General features: G+C 36.8%; 1 pseudogene; it reads left to right on the top strand.

Moving 5' to 3' along the window:
* Positions 1 to 7,148: 7,148 nt before the first annotated feature.
* LOC123801301 (dnaJ homolog subfamily A member 1-like) lies at positions 7,149 to 8,327 on the top strand (annotated as a pseudogene).
* Positions 8,328 to 21,863: the final 13,536 nt, after the last annotated feature.

Raw genomic sequence — 21,863 nt, forward strand, 5'->3', positions numbered from 1 at the left:
ATGGAATCAAACCTTGAAAAGTCAAATAGCTGGAAAGATTTTTGAAAAGAGCTGCTGGATTAAAGACAACCTCACTGAAATAGCTGATCTCCCTGAATGTTGCCAGGTCATTCTGAGTTCCCTAGTCTCTCCCATAATACTAGAGGTTCTGAATATCCAGCTGCAGAATACTGACAGCCAACCCACAAATGAATTGCCTCTTAAAATGAAACATAGGGCCATTATTTATTACAGGAAGCCAAATTCTTCCTTCTGTGATTCCAAATATAAAATTAAAGAAAGGACAATGATTTGGCTGACATTTTAAAATAATTTTAAAACATTTCAAATAAAATTGGACATCTTTATGATAATGTTAAATAAATGGGATGAGGTAGGGGATAATGTGTTCAAATAATTTTCAGATTTAAGGGGAAGGGTAGATGTTTGCAGATAGCTTCTTTGTTCAAGATTCACAGTAAGGAACCATACTTTAAAAATCAGCCACAGGAGCTAGAATTTCAGCCTAGAAGAGACTTCAGAGGTTAGTTGGCCCAATATCCCATCTAGTGCCACATTCACCACAAAACCCTGATGAGCTGATGGCAAATTTCAACCTGCAATGATGTAGAGTTTATAAGCCCCACAGCAGTACTTTGACATTTATGGATCTTTGATTTTTATGCAACTTTTATCAAATCTATCTTTTGGATCTTTTACCCATTGTTTATAACTTTAGAATTAAAAGTCCCATGTATTCAGTCCAGTACCTCGTCTATATGCTGGCCTTTCTAGTTTTCTTTTCTGTGTGCTAAGAATCCTCAGTCTACTGAGCAAAAGATCATACATTGTACTTTTTTATGCTTCTCTCCACCCTACTGGATTTCCTTAGGTCCGTTTCTGGGTTGTTAGCATCCGTCTTACAGAAGGCTAGCCATAATTTAAAATAACTCTTTGACCAGTACAACATAAATTATATTTTAGTGCCAATATTCTAGATACCAAAGTTATATGAGAGTGGCCATACCCCGCTTGGAACAAAAACAATACAACAGGTTCAACCAAATCCCATTACCATTTATCTCCTTGGCACATAACTAGACATTTCTTGGACTCCTCTAGAGTTAGGTAGAGCCATGTGACTGACATCTGGCCAATACAATTGGTATAGAAGTCATATATTCACCTCTTGGTCTGCCCTAAAACTGCTAGAACTATTCTCATGAGATTGTCTGTGCACTCTTTGTCCTTGATTTCTTGGTTTAGTGGAAAGCATCCAGTGGAACACTCAGAGGTCCAGTGGGAGGATAAAGATATGAAATGGATGAATCTAAATCCCTGAATAAAGTTTTGTGGAAGAGATTCCCAAGCTCACTGCCTATTCTCATTACACTATTAAAGGAGCAAGAAATACACTTTTTTTCAACTGAGGGAAAATTGATAAAAACAATACAGTAGTTTTAGGTGTACAACATAATAATTTGATATCCATATACACTACAAAGTAATTATCATGATAAATCTAGTTACCATTCATTACCATACAATTGACCCCCTTCACCCATTTTGCCCACCCCAACCCCCTTACCCTCTGATAACCACCAATATGGTCTCTGTATCTATGAGTTTTGTTTTGTTTGTTCATTTGGTTTGTTTTTTAGGTTCCACATGTAAGTGAAATCACGTGGTATCTTTCTCCATCTGATTTCTTTTACTTAGCATAATACCTTCAAGGTCCATCCATGTTGTCGCAAATGACAAGGCTTCTTTCTTTGTTATCACTGAGTACTATTCTACTAAATTATATACTACATTTTTTTTAATCCATTCATCCATCTATGGGGACTTAAATTGCTTCCATAGCTTGGGTGTTATAAATAATGCTGCAGTGAACTTGGGGGTGCAGATATCTTTTTGAGCTAGGGTTTTTGTTTTCTTTAGATAAACACCCAGAGGTGGAATAGCTAGATTATATGGTAGTCCTCTTTTTAATTTTTTGAAGAACTTCCATACCATTTTTCATAGTGGCTACAGAGAAATACAAAATGTATTATATTGGAAATTTATATGCTTATGAAATTTGAACTTAAATGGTCTCAGTACAGAGCCCACACATTAATACATATGATAGGGTAATAACAACTAGGAAATAGTTATGACAGTGCTTCAAGTGATACTTTAACTGCCAAACTTTTTTTTTTTTCGTTCACCTCTGCTTGTTGGATCTCTCAAGAGATACATTATGCCTTAATCCCAAATGTTAAAAGACTGGTGTCATGAACATTTTGGGTGTCATGACACACTTTCTAATACTAGAATTTGTGGCAGCACACACGTGATGGTGTTAAAGGATGCAAATCAGGACGAAGCAAGTCAGCACTTAGGATACAAGCACCATAACGAATAACAATGTCTTTCAATACCTACAAAAGCTCTTTCAGTCTCCACTTCACTTATCTGCTCTTCAGTATTATGTCACTGTTTGAATAAAATTCCTTATTACTCTCAAGCTCCCCTTACCATTTTTCACATGTTTCAGTAAACTGATTTTATTTTTTTAGTGCCAGAGTGCCAGCTTCATTTGTGTTGTGTCCCTTACTCATTGGTTGTAGAACACCTTGTGGGACACAGCTTGCTAAGATGGACATTCTGTACGTCAGCTGTTGTCACTTACATTTAGTTGCAAAAGTGAATTTTGTGCACAACTCTAACATTTTCAGAACACTTGAGAAGGATTTGCCGTAAGATAACGTGCCACAGCATACCTGCTAAGAACTAACTGAACTGTTGTGTATCTTTTTCTGGATAACTTTTTCTAAGAATGAAAAATTTTTAAAAGATTTCTATTTTCTGTCTTTTTATTGTATAAATTCTTTTTCCATTGTGTTCGTAGCTATTTGAAGTAGACCCTGTCTCAACATAGCCAATATGATGAATTTTGGCAGTGACACGTAAATAAGCTGGTGTATATTTTCTGTATGTATGTACAAAGGTATGCACATACAGATTGCTCAGAGACCAGTAGAATGGCTAGGACATTGTACTTACTTTGAAACATGATTTCAAAGTAATGATTTCATCTAATTTCCATGACATTTGGATAAATCTGTGGTCTGCCACACTCTCTCCCAGGAACAGAAGGGCTGACTTCAGCTGGCCAGGGGCTCAGTGAGGCACTGTATCTCATCCGCCCATTAGCAGTGTTACACAGGATTCCTGCAGTCTTGAGAATCACTCCGTCTCACACCCTGGAAGTATTTTTGACCTATTCAGGCAGTTCATCTGACTCTGATGGGTAGATACTAAAATTAAGGTCCTCAAAGATCTCCCATATTCTATCACACCACACTGGGCCACATCTCATCTTGAATCTCTTCTGTCCAATTAAATACCCAGGCCCAAACCACGTCTAAATGCTCACTCTTCTCTTTGGGCTGTCTCCTTCCACCTCCATCCTTTGGCATCTGCTAATATCTGTGTAGAATGCCCTCCCCAATGCTGCTTTATAAAATTGGATTTTTCAATGCCAGTACAAACGCCTCCTCTTCTGTGAATTCTTATTTCTTACCCCAGTACATTCATTGCACCCTCAGGTTCCTTTGTTTGTACAGCTCTTATAGCAGGACTTGTGGTTTTTCATGTGCTGGTTTATCAATCTTACTGGATCGTAACCTGCAAAGGAGCAGGAATCACATTTCATTCTTCTTATATGGCCCAAAGGAGTTATATAAAAATGTGCTCAGGGGCGCCTGGGTGGCACAGCGGTTAAGCGTCTGCCTTCGGCTCAGGGCGTGATCCCAGCGTTATGGGATCAAGCCCCACATCAGGCTCCTCTGCTATGAGCCTGCTTCTTCCTCTCCCACTTCCCCTGCTTGTGTTCCCCCTCTCGCTGGCTGTCTCTATCTCTGTCAAATAAATAAATAAAATCTTTAAAAAAAAAAAAAAGAAATGTGCTTGATTTGTGTTCAATGAAGCAAGTGAATGCCTAGACGATTGTGAACATTGTCAGAACGTGTGTTTGGAGGAATTTTCAAATTGCATTTCAAATTGCAAAATTATTTTGAAATTCCAAGAAGAAAAAAAATAAAAACAAGCCTATATTGATTTTTAGAAATTATTTGGATGATTTTATAAGGACTGAAAGTTTTTGAATTTATTTATTTTTTAAATTTTTTCAGTTTATCATAAAAATAACATTTTTATTACAAAGGAATATTCCTGATAGAACAAAGATTTTGTAAAGCCCCCAAATGAAATATTTTCATTAACTAGGATAGGGTTCCCTTTTATAAAGATGCCTTGAAAGGCAGGAGCCACAAGAGAAATGTCTGGGTCCATGAGAAACCTTCTTTCATTTTCCTGGATAGACCATGTTTATCTTATTCTAACGAGCATATTATAAAAATACTAAAATCTCATATTAAATCTTCCCATTTATTACTAATATACCTGGTAATAATGTAAATAGTTCTTTAAGGTATTAGCCAGATTATGTTTATTTAGTAAAATAATGATTTAAATATGAGGAAGAGAAGACACATTCCTTATAACAAGAAATAACCCATAGCACATGGTGTGCCTCTTAACTGCAAGTTTCTTTCTCTAAAAAATAGGTGCAACGGGCACCTGGGTGGCTCAGTTGGTTAAGCATCTGCCTTTGGCTCACGTCATGATCCCAGGGTCCTGGGACTGAGTCTCACATGGGGAATCCTTGCTCAACAGGGAGCCTGCTTTTCCGGCTCCCTGTGCCCCCCTACTTGCTTGCGTGTACGTGTGTGCTCTCGCTCTCATAAATAAAAATAAATAAATAAAATCTTTTAAAAAAATAGGTGCAAATACATCTGTGTCAATGCTCAGATCTCAATTTGGGATTCTAGAATTACCAGAAAAATGTTTCAACCAAAATAATGGAAACTGGAAAATAATCTCTTATTTAGAATTTCCCTGGGAAATGCCTTCATTGTAATAGTTAGCTATGTGATCCAAATGTTTAAGACACAAACTACTTGGTGATAGTCCTTCATATTTTTCTCAATTTGCATCATTATAAATTTTGTGTGTAGATTTAGGGAAAGGAAAGCTATTATGATTAGAGATAATCCAATCGTAGTAGTTCTATTTGGATAAAGTTTTATATTGTATACCTGAGTCAGTGAGAATGATATACTAAATATCACAGGGGCATTTAGAGGAAAATGTTTAATTTAATGTAACTGAATTATAAGTACGTGAAAATTTATAATAGACAGTTTTTATTTAAATGTGTTTTTCAAGTTACAAATGATAACTACCATAGCAAATTACAGTAGAATGTCACCAAAAGTGATAAAATATATAATATGAGAAAGTGATCTTTATGAACTGTAAGATGAAAAGAAAGGTAAATACTAAAAAAGTTATTAAGTAAAAGCTAAGTTAAACTCAAGTACAGAATGCATTCTTTAGTACGTATGTAAGTTTGTGTGTGTGTTACTCTTATCTGGAAAATAGTTTATATGTACATTGGCATTTGTTTCATAAATGAAGCTAGTAACTTTTTAAAAATAAATGACATGTATGAAAAACATGTAATCCTAAAACATAAATTTAAAAAATATATTCCCCATATTTTAAAAAAAGTATTGTTACAGGAACTTTGGTTTTGATTCCCTCAAAAACCGACTTTGAGATAGAGTTCGGTACTTTGAGATAGAGTATGAGTAGTTTAAGGTGATCCCAGGAAGCACTGAAAAGGGAGTGAGGATTAGTCAAGAAAAGTAGGCAAGTTAATAAAGAAGGCAGTCATGAGTGCGTTGCCACTACGGTCAACGGGGGCTTGGTTTCTCTGGGACACTGTGAGATACTTTGTGAACTGTATATCAGAACTGTTCCACTGAAAGGCAGATATTCTGGGCTATTTATCCAGCAACTTCTATCACTCAGTGGTTGAGGGTTACTTTTGGGGTATCAGATCGGCAGCAGATATATTAGCCTGGGCTGAGCATGTTCTCATAGGCAGAGAATGCACTCAGACAGGAAGTCGGCAACTAGTGGGGGTACTGTTTTGTAGGAGATCTCTGGAAGGGAAGGGACCTGAGGCTCGGGTGCAAATGGCATTTGCTATAGAATTGTGTGGGGTTTTCTGTTTTCCTATTTTCAATATAGTTAGACATTATTATAAGACATTACAATCCTGCTACTCATATTACCTTTCCGTCAGAAATTTTATCTATGTATTTATGTATCTATTTATCTATCTTTATCAATCAGGGAATATCTACTTGATATATTGGTTCCATAGTTTTAAACAATGAGAACAAAATGTAAATAGAGGTTAAAACACTGTCACATTTAGCAGTCATATAGAGCACACAAACAGAGTTACTTATTTTTCCATTTGTGGTTGCTTAATTTATACCTTTCCTTCCCAGAAATAAGACTTTACTCACATGTCCAATAGAGTAAAATAACCCAAAAGGAAAACCATACCATCAAGATACTAAAGCAAAATAATGATTTTTCAGTATCTCTGCCAACTAAAAAGAAATAGAATATTGCTTCTGTGAGAACATGTGATCCACCATGACAGTCTGTAATACAAAGTTAGGTTTGGGAGCAGATTGAGATGAAAAGCCCATAAATCACGTATTCCTTGACCTTAACCAGGTGAAAGAATGTCTGTATACAAATGTATTTTGAATGTACACCTACACTATTTTTTCTTTAGTTGGCACGTTTCCTACATTTATTTTCCCTTACTGTCCTTTGTTTCAAGTACCTAGAAGATCTTTCTACACAAACTATTGGGAGTATATTTAATTTATTGAATTCTATAATTATTTTTTTTCTTTTTTTTCTAGTTGAGATATAATTGACCCAACACTGTATAAATTTAACGTGTACAGCATAATGATTTGACTTACTAGATTTTATTATATATTAGGCAGTGTTTTGTGGGTGCTAGGGCATAGAACAAATAAGTCATAATCCCTGTCTTAAAGAACTCACAATTTATGGGGCAGATTTATATGCAGCAACACTGTAAAATACAGAAGAACATGTGATAAAGAAGTGTATGTTGAGAATGCTCGGTGAGATGTGGCAGAGCGGTGGCTGCCTGAGCTGCACCCAGCAATGTGCTCCTTCCTGCTCCCCCACACGGGCCTCGGTCCTCTCACCAGCTGTAGAAAATGGTGAAAGAAACCACTTACTGTGATATTTTGGGGGTCAAACCCAATGCCACCCAGGAGGAATTGAAAAAGGCCTACAGGAAACTGGCCTTGAAATACCACCCTGATAAGAATCCGAATGAAGGAGAGAAGTTTAAACAGATTTCTCAAGTACTTTCTGATGCAAAGAAAAGGGAATTACATGACAAAGGAGGCCAACAGGCAATTAAAGAAGGTGGAGTTGGTGGTGGTTTTGGCTCCCACACGGACATCTTTGATACTTGTTTTGGAGGAGGAGGAAGGATGCAGAAAGAACGGAGAGGTAAAAATGTTGTGCGTCAGCTCTCAGTAACCTTAGAAGATTTATATAATGGTGCAATAAGAAACCTAACTCTGCTAAAGAATATGATTTGTGATAAGTGTGAAGGCGGAGGTGGTAAGAAAGGAGTTGAATGTTGTCCCAATTGCCCAGGTACTGGAATTCAAATAAGAATTCATCAGATAGGACCTGGAATGGTTCAGCAAATTGAATCTGTGTGCATGGAGTACCAGGGCGATAGGGAACAGATCAGTCCTAAAGATTAGATGTAAAAGCTGCAATGGAAGGAAGATAGTTCAAGAAAAGAAGATTCTAGAAGTTCATATTGACAAAGGCATGAAAGATGGCCAGAAGATAACATTCCATGGTGAAGGAGACCAAAAACCAGGACTGGAACCAGGAGATATTATCATTGTTTTAGATCAGAAGGGCCATGCTGTTTTTACTCAGTGAGGAGAAGACCTTTTCATGTGTATGGACCTACAGCTGGTTGAAGCACTGTGCGGCTTTCAAAAGCCAATACATACTCTTGATAACTAAACCACTAATCATCACCTCTCATCCAGGTCCAGTTGTCAAGCATGGAGATATCAAGTGTGTGCTAAATGAAGGCATGCCAATTTATCATAGACCATATGAGAAGGGTCGCCTGATCATCGAATTTAAGGTAAACTTCCCTTCTCTCTCCTGATAAACTCTCTTTGCTGGAAAAACTGCTACCTGAGAGGAAGGAAGTAGAAGCAGAAGAGACTGATAAAAAGGACCAGGTAGAACTGGTCAACTTTGATCCAAGTCAGGAAGGATGGCACCATTACAATGGGGAAGCATATGAGGATGATGAACATCATCCGAGGGGTGGTGTTCAGTGTCAGACCTCTTAATGGGGCCAGTGAATAACACTGTTGGCATTTTATATGCAGTAGTGAATGAGTGAAGGGCTATAATCATAGCTCACTACTTGCTATTGTTTTTGTTTTAATAGTCAACTATAGTAGTGTTTTAAAAGTTAAATGAAGAATAAACTCAAATATAAAAGCTAAAAGAAGAAGAAGAAGAAGGAGAAGGAGAAGAAGAAGGAGGAGAAGAAGAAAAAGTAGTAGTAGTAGTACTAGTAGTGTATGTTGAATGTGCTATAGGAACACCAAGAGAAGGGGTTGGGTAGTAATTAATCCCGACTGGAGATTAACCAAGGGTTCACAGAGGAGATAGTATTTCATTTGGACAGTGACGAATAGGTGAAATTTCAGTGAATGGAGATGGGGCGTGGGCAGGGATGCACCAGGGAGAGCAAATAGAATAGTTAAAAAGCATGAAGGTCTAATAGTGCATAGACTTTTTCAGAGAATGAGAGTCTTGGGAATGGTTGGTATATAGCATCTTTGTTGAGATGGAGAGATACTCTACAGGAAAGATAGGCTAGGTTTAGATTGTGGAGGATTTGCAGGAACACCCAGGGCAGAGTTCATTCTATCAGCCGCGGTGAGAAATAAATAGTTCTGAGTAAGTAAATGACGCAATCAGAACTTTATTATATGAAGAGAAGCAACAGTGCAACTACTCCTCATGGAAATCACTCATATGGTTATGCAAAATGTGTGAGTGATTATAAAGAAACATTTAGAAACAGGTAGATTTATGTCCAGAATTTGAAGGAGTTACTATTAGAGGCAAAAGGATCCTTAATTAGAACAGTGGCAATGGGAATCAAAAAGTAGAGATATTTTAGAGATAAAAAAAATACTGTCAGCATCTTATGAACCATTAGATTTCAGAGCAGTGGACATAAGGGCAGCTAAAGATAGACCTATGGCTTAGAGCACACTCGTGGTGCTCTGCCCACATTCCTCTGATCCCTGTACCACATTTGTGTGCACTTTCCCCAGGATCCACATGCCTTTGCTCTCTCTATTTTCTTTGCTGGACAGCAGAGTCTGAAATACCTCAAAATGTATATCCCTGTAGGATGGCCTCTAAAGTAACTAACTGGTGTGAGAGTTGAAAAGCCAGCTTCCTTGCCTCAGACAGCGAAAAACACCAAAGGATAATTTACTGTCTGAGCTCTTGTGTGGGAACAAGCTGAGGCTTGTACTTTGCCTAAAACTGCATCCTTGCCTGATCTTTCCTTTTCCCTGTGTTGCTTCTCCCACTCCCTTACTCACTGTTTTTCTAGGATGGCTCCTTTAACAACCATTTGCATGGGAAGTCCTCATCCCAGTGTCCATTTATGGGATTCTCATCTGAATAGACAGGTTTTAAGATCAAAGATTTTGATGAATTAACCAAAAAAGGGAATATGGATTCTAACCCTTTGACTTACTTTATTTTGAACTCCTAAGAACATTTCTCATTGATCCATATTCTGTTAGTGGAAACTACCTCCTTCTAGAATTTGAAGTAAAAGGGAAATAAGCAAAGGTGCTATTGAAAATAGCAAGATCAAAATTTAAAGAAAATAGATCAGCTGGGAAGGAATGGGGGAAACCATGAGACAGGAGAGGACTTTGACCAATGGGAATTAGATTCTGACTTGAGTCCAACCTTTATTCTATCAACAGATCATCCTGAGAGCCTCATAATTCCCTCCTCCATGAAATGAGGCCACCATGCATCACTCTACTGCCTGCATATTAACTCCTGGGTCCTCCCTCAGGAGACTGTTCCATAGGTCTAGGGTACAATATGAACACATGAACTTTCTCCCCCAAGCTTTACTGAGGTAATATTGATGAATAAAATTGTAAGATCTTTCAAGTGTACAGCACGATATACTGTCCATTGTGTAAGAATTTCCCCCATTGAGTTAATACACTGGTCATCTCATTTAAAACACTTAACAAGTGTTTGTTCACTGTTGGGGTACTGAAGGAATTAATGGGCCAGTGGTCTCAAAGTGTGGCCACCAGCCCAGCAACGTAAACATCATCTTGGACTTGTTAGATGGATACATTTTCGTCCCCACCACAGACCCAGTGAATGAAAAACTTGGAGAGGGAGCAGCAATCTGTGTTTAATAAGCACTCAAGGCAAATTTGAAGAACACTAAGGTTGGAGAACCACTGTAAATAGATGAATGCAACAGCAGTATCTGTATTTCTGACTTTATTTTGAAGTGAAGTTTTATGTGTCTGAATTTCCCACATGGCAAAAACTTACTTCAGCAACATGAAAAGACAGGCTTTGGAAGTAGATTTGGGCACAGACTTAGCTTCCCACATTAGCAATGTGTTCTTGTGAAGTCACAGTTTTTCTGCACTTTACAATGTAAAAAATCGATAAAATGGAATGCTAAAGTATGTAAATAATATGTAGGAAAGATACATGACAGCTTAGTCTGACCCATCATAAGTACTCAATAAATGATAATTTGCTTTGTTTTCTTCTAAGGAAAAACCTTTAATCATTTTGAATAACTGCATTTATGAAGTTTTTCACATTCTTTACGGTCTTCTAAAAATCCTACTGATACTGAGCTCTAAGTTATAAAATTACATTATTTCTATCAGTCAGAACAACAAATATGTTTTAAATAGAGATAATTTTAAAATATGAGTATAAATAATACTTGTGTTCAAGAATGGAATTTTACACTGAGTTATGGAGAACGTTTTTGAGAGAATGAGGCAATACTCATAAGTAATAGTATAGTAATTCTTCAAGTATCCCAGACAGCTGGAATATGAGTTTCAAATAATTTTGTGAATGGCTCATCTATATGACATTGAAAAGAAAAGAAGGAAGAAAGAAGACATGAAGGCCAACGAATACATTTCAATGGAAAAGTATCTAACATGGATCATCCCATTTTAGACATTCTTTGACTTCATTGAAGAGATGACGTAGTAACTGATAATTTTTGGTAGTATTAATTTCATGCCTTTTTAGGGCCTTGTAAGGAATATAGATTAGCTTTTCCCTCCTCCAAATGGGCCCAATTGTTCTGCTCTTTGATTCCTTTAACTACCACTTAATTTTAAAATATCTTGCCACTTTTGCAACCAAACTCTCACATTTTATTAATTCTCTTATTGGCAACCTCAGTCTAATAATCTGTTTCTAATCCTTTATGAGCTGGGAAACCAAATAATTAAGACTTTTAGCATTGCATGTAAAGTAATATTGAAATATTTCTACTTGAGATTCCAGGAGGATCTCTTGTCGGTAAAATCATTGGCTCTGGTGTTTGAACTTCGGGAAAAATTTCCAACTGGCTTTAGTTAATTTTTAAATACACATTTTTCTGCTAAATTTTTGAATTCATTTATGTAAATCTATAACCAGAGTCTTGCACAGAACACACAGTCTATAAATGTAGCTAGATGAATGAGTTCCCTGTGGTCAAGACTGAAGGAGAAATGACTTCTATCTTATAATCTTGGTCTTCAGCTCTACCACATTTTAATGTACTTTCTGGTCACTTGGTGCTAGAATACCCTGAGGCTCAGAAATCATCACGTAACAGGGTCACCTTCTCTAATCTTTCTCCTTCCATTTTGTCTTGAACCTATTCCTATTAGGCTTTTATTCCCTTCATTTCAGTGAAACTGCTCTGGTCATGGTATGATACCTCTTGGTAATGCAACAGTCTTCAAAAAGTTCAACATAACAAATATTTGAAACAAGGGGTCACCCATTTCTTGAAAGAATTTCTTCCTTTGGCCAGGCATTGCCCCTTCTGTGTCTTCTTATGTCACTTCTAATTTTGTTTTATTTTCCCTGACCTCATCACTTCTATCCCTAAAATTCTTCTCTTGGTAAGCAATTCTATATGCCATCTATATGTTGACCACTTCCTAATTTTTAAATGGAGTCTGAGTCTCTCTCCAGAACTCCAGTGTCTTATATCCAACTACTTGGAATCTCCATTTGGTTGTCCAGTAGGCAGGTCAAAATTAACATATCTAAAAATAAACTCTATTTTACTGTTCCATTCAAACTGCAATGCTCAGGCTTCCCATTTCAAACAAATACTCTTAACCTTAAGATATTCTTGACTCTTCTCTTTCTCTCAACATCAAATTTATCAGCAATTGATCTCATCTCTATACGTAAAATATATTTTGAGGGTGCCTGGGTGGCCCAGTTGGTTAAAGCAGCTGCCTTCAGCTCAGGTCATGATCCCAGGGCCCTGAAATCGAGCCCCACATTGGGCTCCTTGCTTGGTGCAGAGCCTGCTTCTCCCTCCCCTCTGCCTGCTGCTCTGCCTACTTGTTCTCTCTCTCTTTGTCAAATAAATAAATAAAATCTTAAAAAAAATAAAATGAAATATATTTTGGCTTTGACCACTTCTTACCATATTTACCAATGACACCTAGATCGAGCTGCCATCAAATTTCACGTAGGGTGTTATAAAATCTTCTAACTAGACTGCCTGTGGTCTATTCTTCACAGACAGTCAGTGACCCTTTAAAGTTACAAATCGAAATTTTTGCTAATTTGTTCAAAACCTATGAATGACTTTTGACTAACTCAAGATAAAAATGAAAGCCCCCCAAATAGACCAAAATGTCCTTCCTGGGTTTTTCCCATCCCTAACCTCAGTTCTTATCACCTATTACTCCCTCCACTATAAAATGAAAAAAGATGTGGTACTTTAGCCCAAGAACCTTATAATGTGGCAGCAAAATGGACACATGATTTATACTGACTTACACCAGGCTAGGGAAAACCTTCCACAGTATGAAAGAAAGTATTGGCTTTGGAGTCAGAAGACATTACTTTTTTTTTTTTTTTAAGATTTTATTTATTTATTTGACAGAGAGAGAGACAGCCAGAGAGAGAGGGAACACAAGCAGGGGGAGTGGGAGAGGAAAAAGCAGGCTCCCAGCGGAGGAGTCTGATGTGAGGCTCGATCCCGTAACACCAGGATCACGCCCTGAGCCGAAGGCAAACGCTTAATGACTGAGCCACCCAGGCGCCCCAGAAGACATTACTTTGAATCATAGTTTCATTTATTATTAGCTAGGTCATTCTGTACAATATTTTCACATCTCTCAATTTATTTTATCAACTGTAAGTTTAATTGTTATTAATATTGGTGCAACTGGCAAAGTTGGGGGTATTAAATGAAGATGAGTTTTTGGAGAGTTTTTGGTAAATTGCAGAACTCCATAAATAGGATTCAGTATACTGATTAGAAACACCGGGGATCCTTTTCCCTGTACTCTCATGGCATTTCCTGCAGTATATATTAGCACTTATCTCACATGGTCACACATTTGTGTAAGTCTCATCAGTGCAGAAAGAGTTCCTTGAGGACAGAAATTGTTTTATTCATTTTAGTTTTATGGTGCCTATTTAATAAATGTTGAAGGAAGGAAGGAAGGTAAGGAAAATGATTAAATGGTTATAATAAAGGTATAAGCGTAATGGAGGGAATAATAAATGTCAACTTGCATAGAGAGATAGAAATGGAGAAGACTTCTCAGGGGTGGCATTTTGGATTGAGTCTTGAAAGTTGAATCGGAGTTTGACGGGCAAAGGATAAAAGAACATGAAAGACGCAGTAAATGTTCTTTAGCTGGACTTAAAGGATAGGATCCTAGGGACTCATAACCTGCTTATGTAATTGTATATGTTTATGCATTTGCTCCCAAGGTTAGGGACCATAGTTTTCATCATACTTTCAAAGTTTCCAGTGTCACAGTAAAAAGTTAAGAACTATTGAGGTTGAGAGAAGAGGAGCAAAAACAAAAAGTGGGATAGTCAGACCATAAATAAGGACTAAAATTTTGTTATAGCTGGATTGTGTTCACTCTATACTTTAAAATCTGAAAAAACACAAGTTTATTTTTTCTTTGAAAAAAATAATAGAGTTTTCTTACGCTTGCAGTCATTTCAAACTAGCTTTTATAAATGTCAATGCCTAATTTGTTTAAAAAAATGCAGAAGAGGGTGAAAACCCAGTTATTCATTCAAAACTGTCCATTTATTGATTTCCAGAAACTCTTTGAAGTTTTCTTGATTCTCTGATTCTCACTTATTCTTAAACAGCAGGATTTTTGTCTTTGATTGTTTCCAACTGAGTCTTGGCCTCCTTCCCTATAGTAGAGAGCAGCTGGTTGCCTATGGTAATCCCAGCAGTAAATGCCAAGTTAAAGATGGGCTGTGGAGCACCATGTTTGGAGAATAAGTCAGATTCTCATTTTTACAGAGTCAAATGTTTCCTGCAGTTGAAGATGCTAACGATTGCTGTGCTGATTGCAATTTAGAATGGCTTTACTTTTTGTTTGTTTGTTTGTTTGTTTGTTTGTTTTCTTTACAGTCAAACACCACTTAGGTTACTTCTTTATGTAATCCATTAAATCACTCAGAAATTATATAATCCACCACTAATCTTATAAAGAGGGGTATGCTGTCGAGCAGGAACAGCCTCTTTCATATTAAGTTCTCTCCAGTTTGCAGTTTAGAAAATATTTCCACAGAATGTGACATATTGGAAAAAGAATAGAATAGAAGAATAGAATAGAATTTGGATGCAAAGGATCTGTATGTGATTAGTAGTTCTAGAGTTTACTAGTAAAGTAGTAAATTCACTTATTTTGCAAGTCTCACTGTTAATGCCTATTAGAGAGGATCATCTGTTGGTCTAGTCTATCTATAAGTATTGTGGGGAGAATTGATTGGAATTATATGAGACATGGAAAGTGAAAACATGGGTAAATTCTGAGTGCTGTACTCAGGTTAAACGTCATCATCATCACCATCATCACCATTTCTTTAAAGCTACATAAGGGATTATAATTTTTCATTTAGTAATGAGAGTAAAAAGTAAAAAGAGCATTGAATATTTATCTTATCATGATAATTAAATATTAAATATGCAACTAAATTTTTCATGCCTTTTATTTTAAAGAAGCAAAATTAAGGGAACATAAGATAAAACATTATTTTTAATAAGATTAGTGTCTTAAAAAAAATAAATTAGCTCATTAGAGGAAAAAGGAAAGCTTACCTTAAAACTGCAAAAATTATACAGGAGTCAATGCCCTAGGTGGCAAGAAAAATAAGAGAGAGAACTATAAAGAGAGTGGAGAAATTATTTTAAATACACAAATAACTCTTGATGGGATCAGGAACTGAGGTTTAGAAAAAGCCCTATCTCTAGCTGTCAACATTAGTAGCCTTATTTACTATTTAGAGATTCTTATTATCTAAGATTCAATTAAATACTTAAAATAAAAATGTCAGGGATTGGAAAGAATGAAGAGAAGTAGAATATGGTTGATTTATAAGACTGTGAAACAATTTTATATTGTTGAAATCAATATCCAAAATTTGGAAACAAGGCGAGTATGATTGCATGTCTTTTCATTGTGATACTAGAACATTGTCTAACTGGGCTTCCTAGAAATTATTTAACTATCTACGGGACCTTTTGATTAAGACCCTGATTCTGAGATATTACCTACTATTTTTTTAATCAAGTAGAAATAAAAATGAATTCTGCCTTGTAGAAAAGGTAGCTCCACATGTTTACTGTCCTATAAGACTCTAACTTGCAAAATTAATTGATATGATTTTCCCAAAAGACTATATACATTTTTTGTTCCTCCAGTGCTCTTCGAACCATGAATTAAGCAATCAATCTGTGGCATGCATTACTCTAATTGGTAGATGAGATTTTAAACTTTTAAAAAATGACACTTTAATTTGTTTTGCTTCTGTACTTAATATTTTCTGCTTGTTGTTTTCTAACATTCAAGAACACAATAAATATGGCAAGTCTGTATGATTTTAATAGAATTTGACCTGTACTTTGCATTTACATGTATTTGCAGTATTATTTTACCACTTTTTCACCCTAATCTCATTGACCTGATTGTTGATAAGCAGTAGCATTATTCACATATTTAACTGAATGAAGTAATGCTGAAAGAGTTTTAAAATTTTGATGATACTGTTTTTAAACATCGCAAAGAATGTCTGCATCAGAAAAGAAATTAGGGTTTTTGGCAAGATTGTGAATTAATAAAATCTCCAGGCTCCCTTCTGAAACCCCAACTCAGGAAATACTAAAGATTTAAAAGGGGTTGGGTATAAATTAATCTAATAAACTAATAAAAATAACAGTAGAGAAATGCTTCAACTGAAAGAAAGTTGGATCTCAGTCAGTGCTGGAGTTGTGGTAGGTGGAAGGGCTGGTTAGATAGGTCAGGCAGGAAGCATTCGAAGAGAAGTAAGACCAAGCTAGGGTGCTCGTCTTTTGGAGAGAATACAGAGGTGAAACCAGTCAAAAACTGTTTTAGTTAAGGTGCTCTTATACATGTATGTGTCTCTAATATGATAGTGTGTGTATGTGTGTGTGTCTATGTGTGTGTGTGAAAAGAGGGGTGGGGCCACTAAATGGTAGAAGAAAGAAGAAATTATTTAGAAAGTAACATTAGAGGTAAAACTTTAAAAGTATATAAAAGAAAACTGTAGTTAATTTAATTTCTAATAAGTCAACAGAAAAGTCATATCCTTGCCAAACATAATGCACATATCCTTCTTACACCCCCAAATGTTCAACTTTCTCCTCAGCAGAGGATACATCATCCCTTTATTGGTCTTTGGGTGATGCTTGTTCCTGTTCTAGCCGAGTCATGTTCTCCATTTGATATCCTACAACTTAAGTATGTAGATATAAATTTAATTGCCACTACCACATTTTGTTATATGATATGGGAATGGGAGAAGACAACATGAAAAAATGATCAATATATGCATATATATATTCATATTAAAATGAGAAGCAGGTGCTCATAACTATGGCAGTCCTCATTCCTACAACTGATCATACAGTTGTAGCTGGTATTTAAAACTACCCTTTTTCCACTACCTATGTTTTATACCATTTGCCTTTAGCAAGCACCTTGGCTAGACCTAGTTCCTTGCCTGATGGGATAACAAAACCTTAATTTCTGGAAAGTCTGAGCCATTAACATTTTTCCTATTGGATCATTACAGTTATTCACTGATTTTAATCACAAGGTCCCATGAATAATAAGAAGCAGTCCAGGGAACCTCTGCATTCCAGGCAAACTCCCCCTTGTGTTCATTGTGTAGTAGCAATCCAATCTCTCCTTGGTAGTCAGGATCAATTAGCACAGAAGATTCAGGACCACCTCCCTACCTTTTCCCTCTAGGTGTCCTAGAATGAGAAGCACACAGTGGTCAGGTAGCACTGTCTTCTTCCAGTTTATTAGAGCCACTGCTATGAGCCCTGGTAGAGGCATGCTGTGTCCCCTGATGAAGCTTTCTTCCTTTGGAAACTAAGATTTCTGGCCATGTAGAATCCGAAGTAGTGGTAATAGAAAGGTCAAATTTTGCTAATACCTCACTAGGGTATTAGTGAGTAGAGCCACTACTGTTTCTACCCCCTTGATGATCAGACCCATGAATCCTAGATATGAGATAAACAGCATATTTGTCAGTTTCCAATTTAGGCCATATACTGCATCTCAGAGGACATTACTGTAGCCCTGCAAGCAGTGTGCCCTACCTAGCACTATAACGGAGTCTTAAAAAGGCTATCGCGATGTTCTATAAGGCTGGAAGTTTCAGGATTATGGGACGTGTGGTAAGACTAATAAATTTCATGAGCATGAGCTCACTGTCTCACTTTACTTGCTATCAGAGGAGTTCTTTGTTTTGCTTTGTTTTGGTTATAATCAATGTTATGTAGAAAAACATGACAACAAATAAACATCCCATAAGTCCGCAGATAATGGTTTTGGCAGAAGCATTGTGGTCAAGGAAAGTAAATCCATATCCAGAGGAAATGTCTATTCCAGAGAGAAACAAAAGTTGCGAAGATTGCAACTTTCTTGATGGAAGTAGTCCTGTGTAATCAATCTGACACCAGCTGTCCGACTGATCACGTGGGGAATAGTGCCATATCAGCGGCTCAGAATTGGTTGATTGTAATGTTACATATTGGAGTCATAGCAGTGGCTGAAGCTAGACTGGTCTTTGACGAGTGGAAATCTATATTGCTAAGACCATGCAAAACCTCTATCTTTGCCAACATGGCCACTTCATCATAAGTCTTTGAGCAAGGTGAGGTTAGATGATTGACATATCTACAGAATAAGTCATTTTAACCATTTTATTATTAAAATCCTCCTTTGCTGAAGTTGCTTTTGATGAGAATTTTCATGGGCACAAATATCTCCAAATCCTGAACCTGTTTGAAAGTTTTTTTTATATACTTTTTTCTCAGATCTTTTAACTAATTTCCCCCTTGTGTTTCTTCCAAGTTCCCAACCATCAGCCAAACTATTAGCCATTGCTGATTATTCAGTGTAAATTCTTGTCTCTACCTTTCCAAGCAAAATGCAAAATCCTGTGCTTTGCTCAATATTATCCCTGCTATTCTCAACTTAATATATGATTCAAAATGATAACAAATTCCCAGAAGATTATTTTGTAGGTATTAACAAATTGGTTCTAAAGTTTTCATGGAAAGACAATAAACAATAAACAATACATTGCCGAAGAAGGAGAACAGCATCAGAAATAATATTACCTGACTAAAGACTTATTACAAAGCTACATTAATCAAGACAGTGTGAGGGGCGCCTAGGTGGCTTAGTCGTTAAGTGTCTGCCTTGGCTCAGGGCATGATCCCCAGCATTCTGCGATCGAGCCCCGCATCGGGCTCCCTGCTCAGCGGGAAGCCTGCTTCTCCCTCTCCCACTCCCCCTGCTTGTGTTCCCTCTCTCGCTGCCTCTCTCTCTGTCAAATAAATAAATGAAATCTAAAAAAAAAAAAAAAAAAAAAAGACAGTGTGAAATTGGTGAAAGACTAGACAAACAGATTGATGTAACAGAATCGAGAGTCCAGAAATAGACCACAGAAATATAGTCTGCTGATATTTCATAAAGAAGCAAAGGCAATACAATGGAGAAAAGATAGTCTTTTCAAAAAATGGTGCTGGAATAACCGGACATTCACATGCAGAAAAATGAATCTTGACCCTAACCTTACACCTTTCACAAAAATTAACTCTAAATTGATCACAGACCTAAATGTAAAATGTAAAATAATAAAATTTATAGAAGATAACATAAGAGAAAATTCTAGGTGGCTGTGGGCTTGGTGATGTTTTTAGAAACAACACTAAAAGTATAATTCTTGGAAAAAATGATAATTTGGATTTCATTAAAATTAAAAACTTTAAGACTATAAAAGACACTGTCAAGAGAAAAGAAAACAAGTGGTAGATTGAGACAATTTTTTTGCAAAACACATATCTAAGAAAGCCCTGCTATCTAAAAAATACAAACAAATGAACAAATAAACAAGCCCCTTAAAATACAACAATAATAAAAAATGATCAAAAGATCTGAACAGACACCTCACTGAAGAAGATACACACCCAGCAAATAGGCATATGAAAAGGTGCTCAATATCACATGTGTCTTTTCGGGCTGCTAAATAAACTATTTAGACCACGTGCCTTATAAATAACAAAAATTTATTTCTCACAGTCCTGGAGGCTGGCGACTGAGATTAAGTTACCAGTGAGGGAGTGTTCTGGTAACAAACCTCTCTCAAGTTTCAGACTGCCAACTTCTCCTATAACATCTCATGACATAGAACAGAGAGAGGAAGCAATGTCTTATGACTCTTGTGTGGCACTCATCCCATTCATGAGGGTTCCACCCTTATGAGATCATCTAATCTTAATTTACTTCCCAAAGGGCCCATCTCCTAATACCATCACATTGGGGAATAGGGTTTTGATATATTAATTTTATGGGGACTCAAACATCCAGTCTATAACAGCATGTAATTTTGGAGTTGCAACTTAAAACAATGACTAAATGGTGAAAATCCAAAACGGTGACAATTTCAAATACTGGCAAGGATGTGGACCAACAGACACTCTCGCTCATTGCTGGTGAAAATGTGGAATGGCACAACCACTGTGGAAGAAAGTTTGGCAGTTTCTTATAAGCCAAACATAGTCTTAACATATGATCCAGCAATCACCGTCCTAGGTATTTACTCAAATTTTAGTTGACACAAAATGTGCATTGAATGTTTATAACAACTTTATTCATAATTCCCCACAACTAGAAACAAACTGGATGTTCTTCAAAAAGTGGATGGATAAACAACTGGTATAGCTATACAATAGAATAGTATTCATTAATTTAAAAAAAAAGGAGTTATCAAGCCAAGAAAAGATATTGGAAGAACTTTAAAGATATATTGAAGAGTCCATCTCCAGGCCAAAATCCTAGGTGCTACCTTTCAGTCTTGACCTTAGTCAGTTGAAAAGCCCTTATCTGGCAGGCCTCATGAGGGAAAGCTGCTTTCCTCACACCCGACTTAATACACAGTCTAAAGAGGATTACAGTCAGGTACTCAGAGCCTCCCCACTCCCTACCCCAGCTGGCCATGCTCTTATGCCTATCTACATTCCTAGCCCAAATGCTTCATTTTGGAGACCTGCTTATAGGGAGCCCTTTGCTGAGGCCTTTCTCAGAGGCTTCTGCCATGACCACCTTATTGGAGGGACTTGCAACATCTTTCTCCATTCTGACTCCATATTCAGTACTTTTCCACTCCTAGCCTTTTCCTTCTCCCCAGCTCCCCTCCTCCGCTCCAGGTCCATAAAACAGCAGGAGCCTTTTATTCAGGGCTCCCTTGGTAGATTCTCCCATCTGCACTGATACATATGACTTTCCTCTGGCACCATTCCATGGGGAAAGTATTCCAGTGGAACGAGGGAACTGGTGCTTTATCCTGGTGAGCCCCTTGCTAATCCATTGTTGTAAGTGATTAAAGGCTTGACTGTTAGCTTTCATTTTGGCTTGTTACCTTATATGACCACCTTAACACCTGGCAGCTCAGCTTTGTCCACCTCAGCTCTTGATGTATTACTTAGCAAAAGAACCCCATCTGAAAAGGCTATGTACATAGTGTACAATTTCAACTATATGGCATTCTGGAAAAGTCAAAACTATAGATATGGTAAAATATCAGTGTTTTTCAGGGATTCTAGGTGAATAGGTGGAGATTAGAATTGTTAGACAGTTAAATTATTCTATATAATACTGTAATGATGGATACGTGACATTATGCGTTTGTCAAAACCATAGAAGTGTATAATGCAGAGAGTGAAGCTTAATATAAACTTGGACTTTAGTTAAAAATAATGTATCAATATCAGTTCATCAGTTGTAGCAAAGGTACCACACGAAAGCAAGATGTTAGTTACAGGGCTGAATATAAGAAAGGGTGACGGGTGGGAAGAGAATAGTTATATGAAACTGTCTTTATACTATCCTCAATTTTCTCTAAACCTAAAACTGTTCTAAAAATCGCCTATTAATAAAAAGACAAGTGCCTACTTAGAGAACTTTCTATTAGGACTGTCCTTCATGGATACTCCAGTGGGACTGTAAAGGTAGATATGCTGGCAGGGC

This window comes from Ursus americanus, chromosome 4, assembly GCF_024610735.1.
Source record: "Ursus americanus isolate L20-20 chromosome 4, mUrsAme1.1.p, whole genome shotgun sequence".
In the NCBI taxonomy this organism is placed as follows: Eukaryota; Metazoa; Chordata; class Mammalia; order Carnivora; family Ursidae; genus Ursus; species Ursus americanus.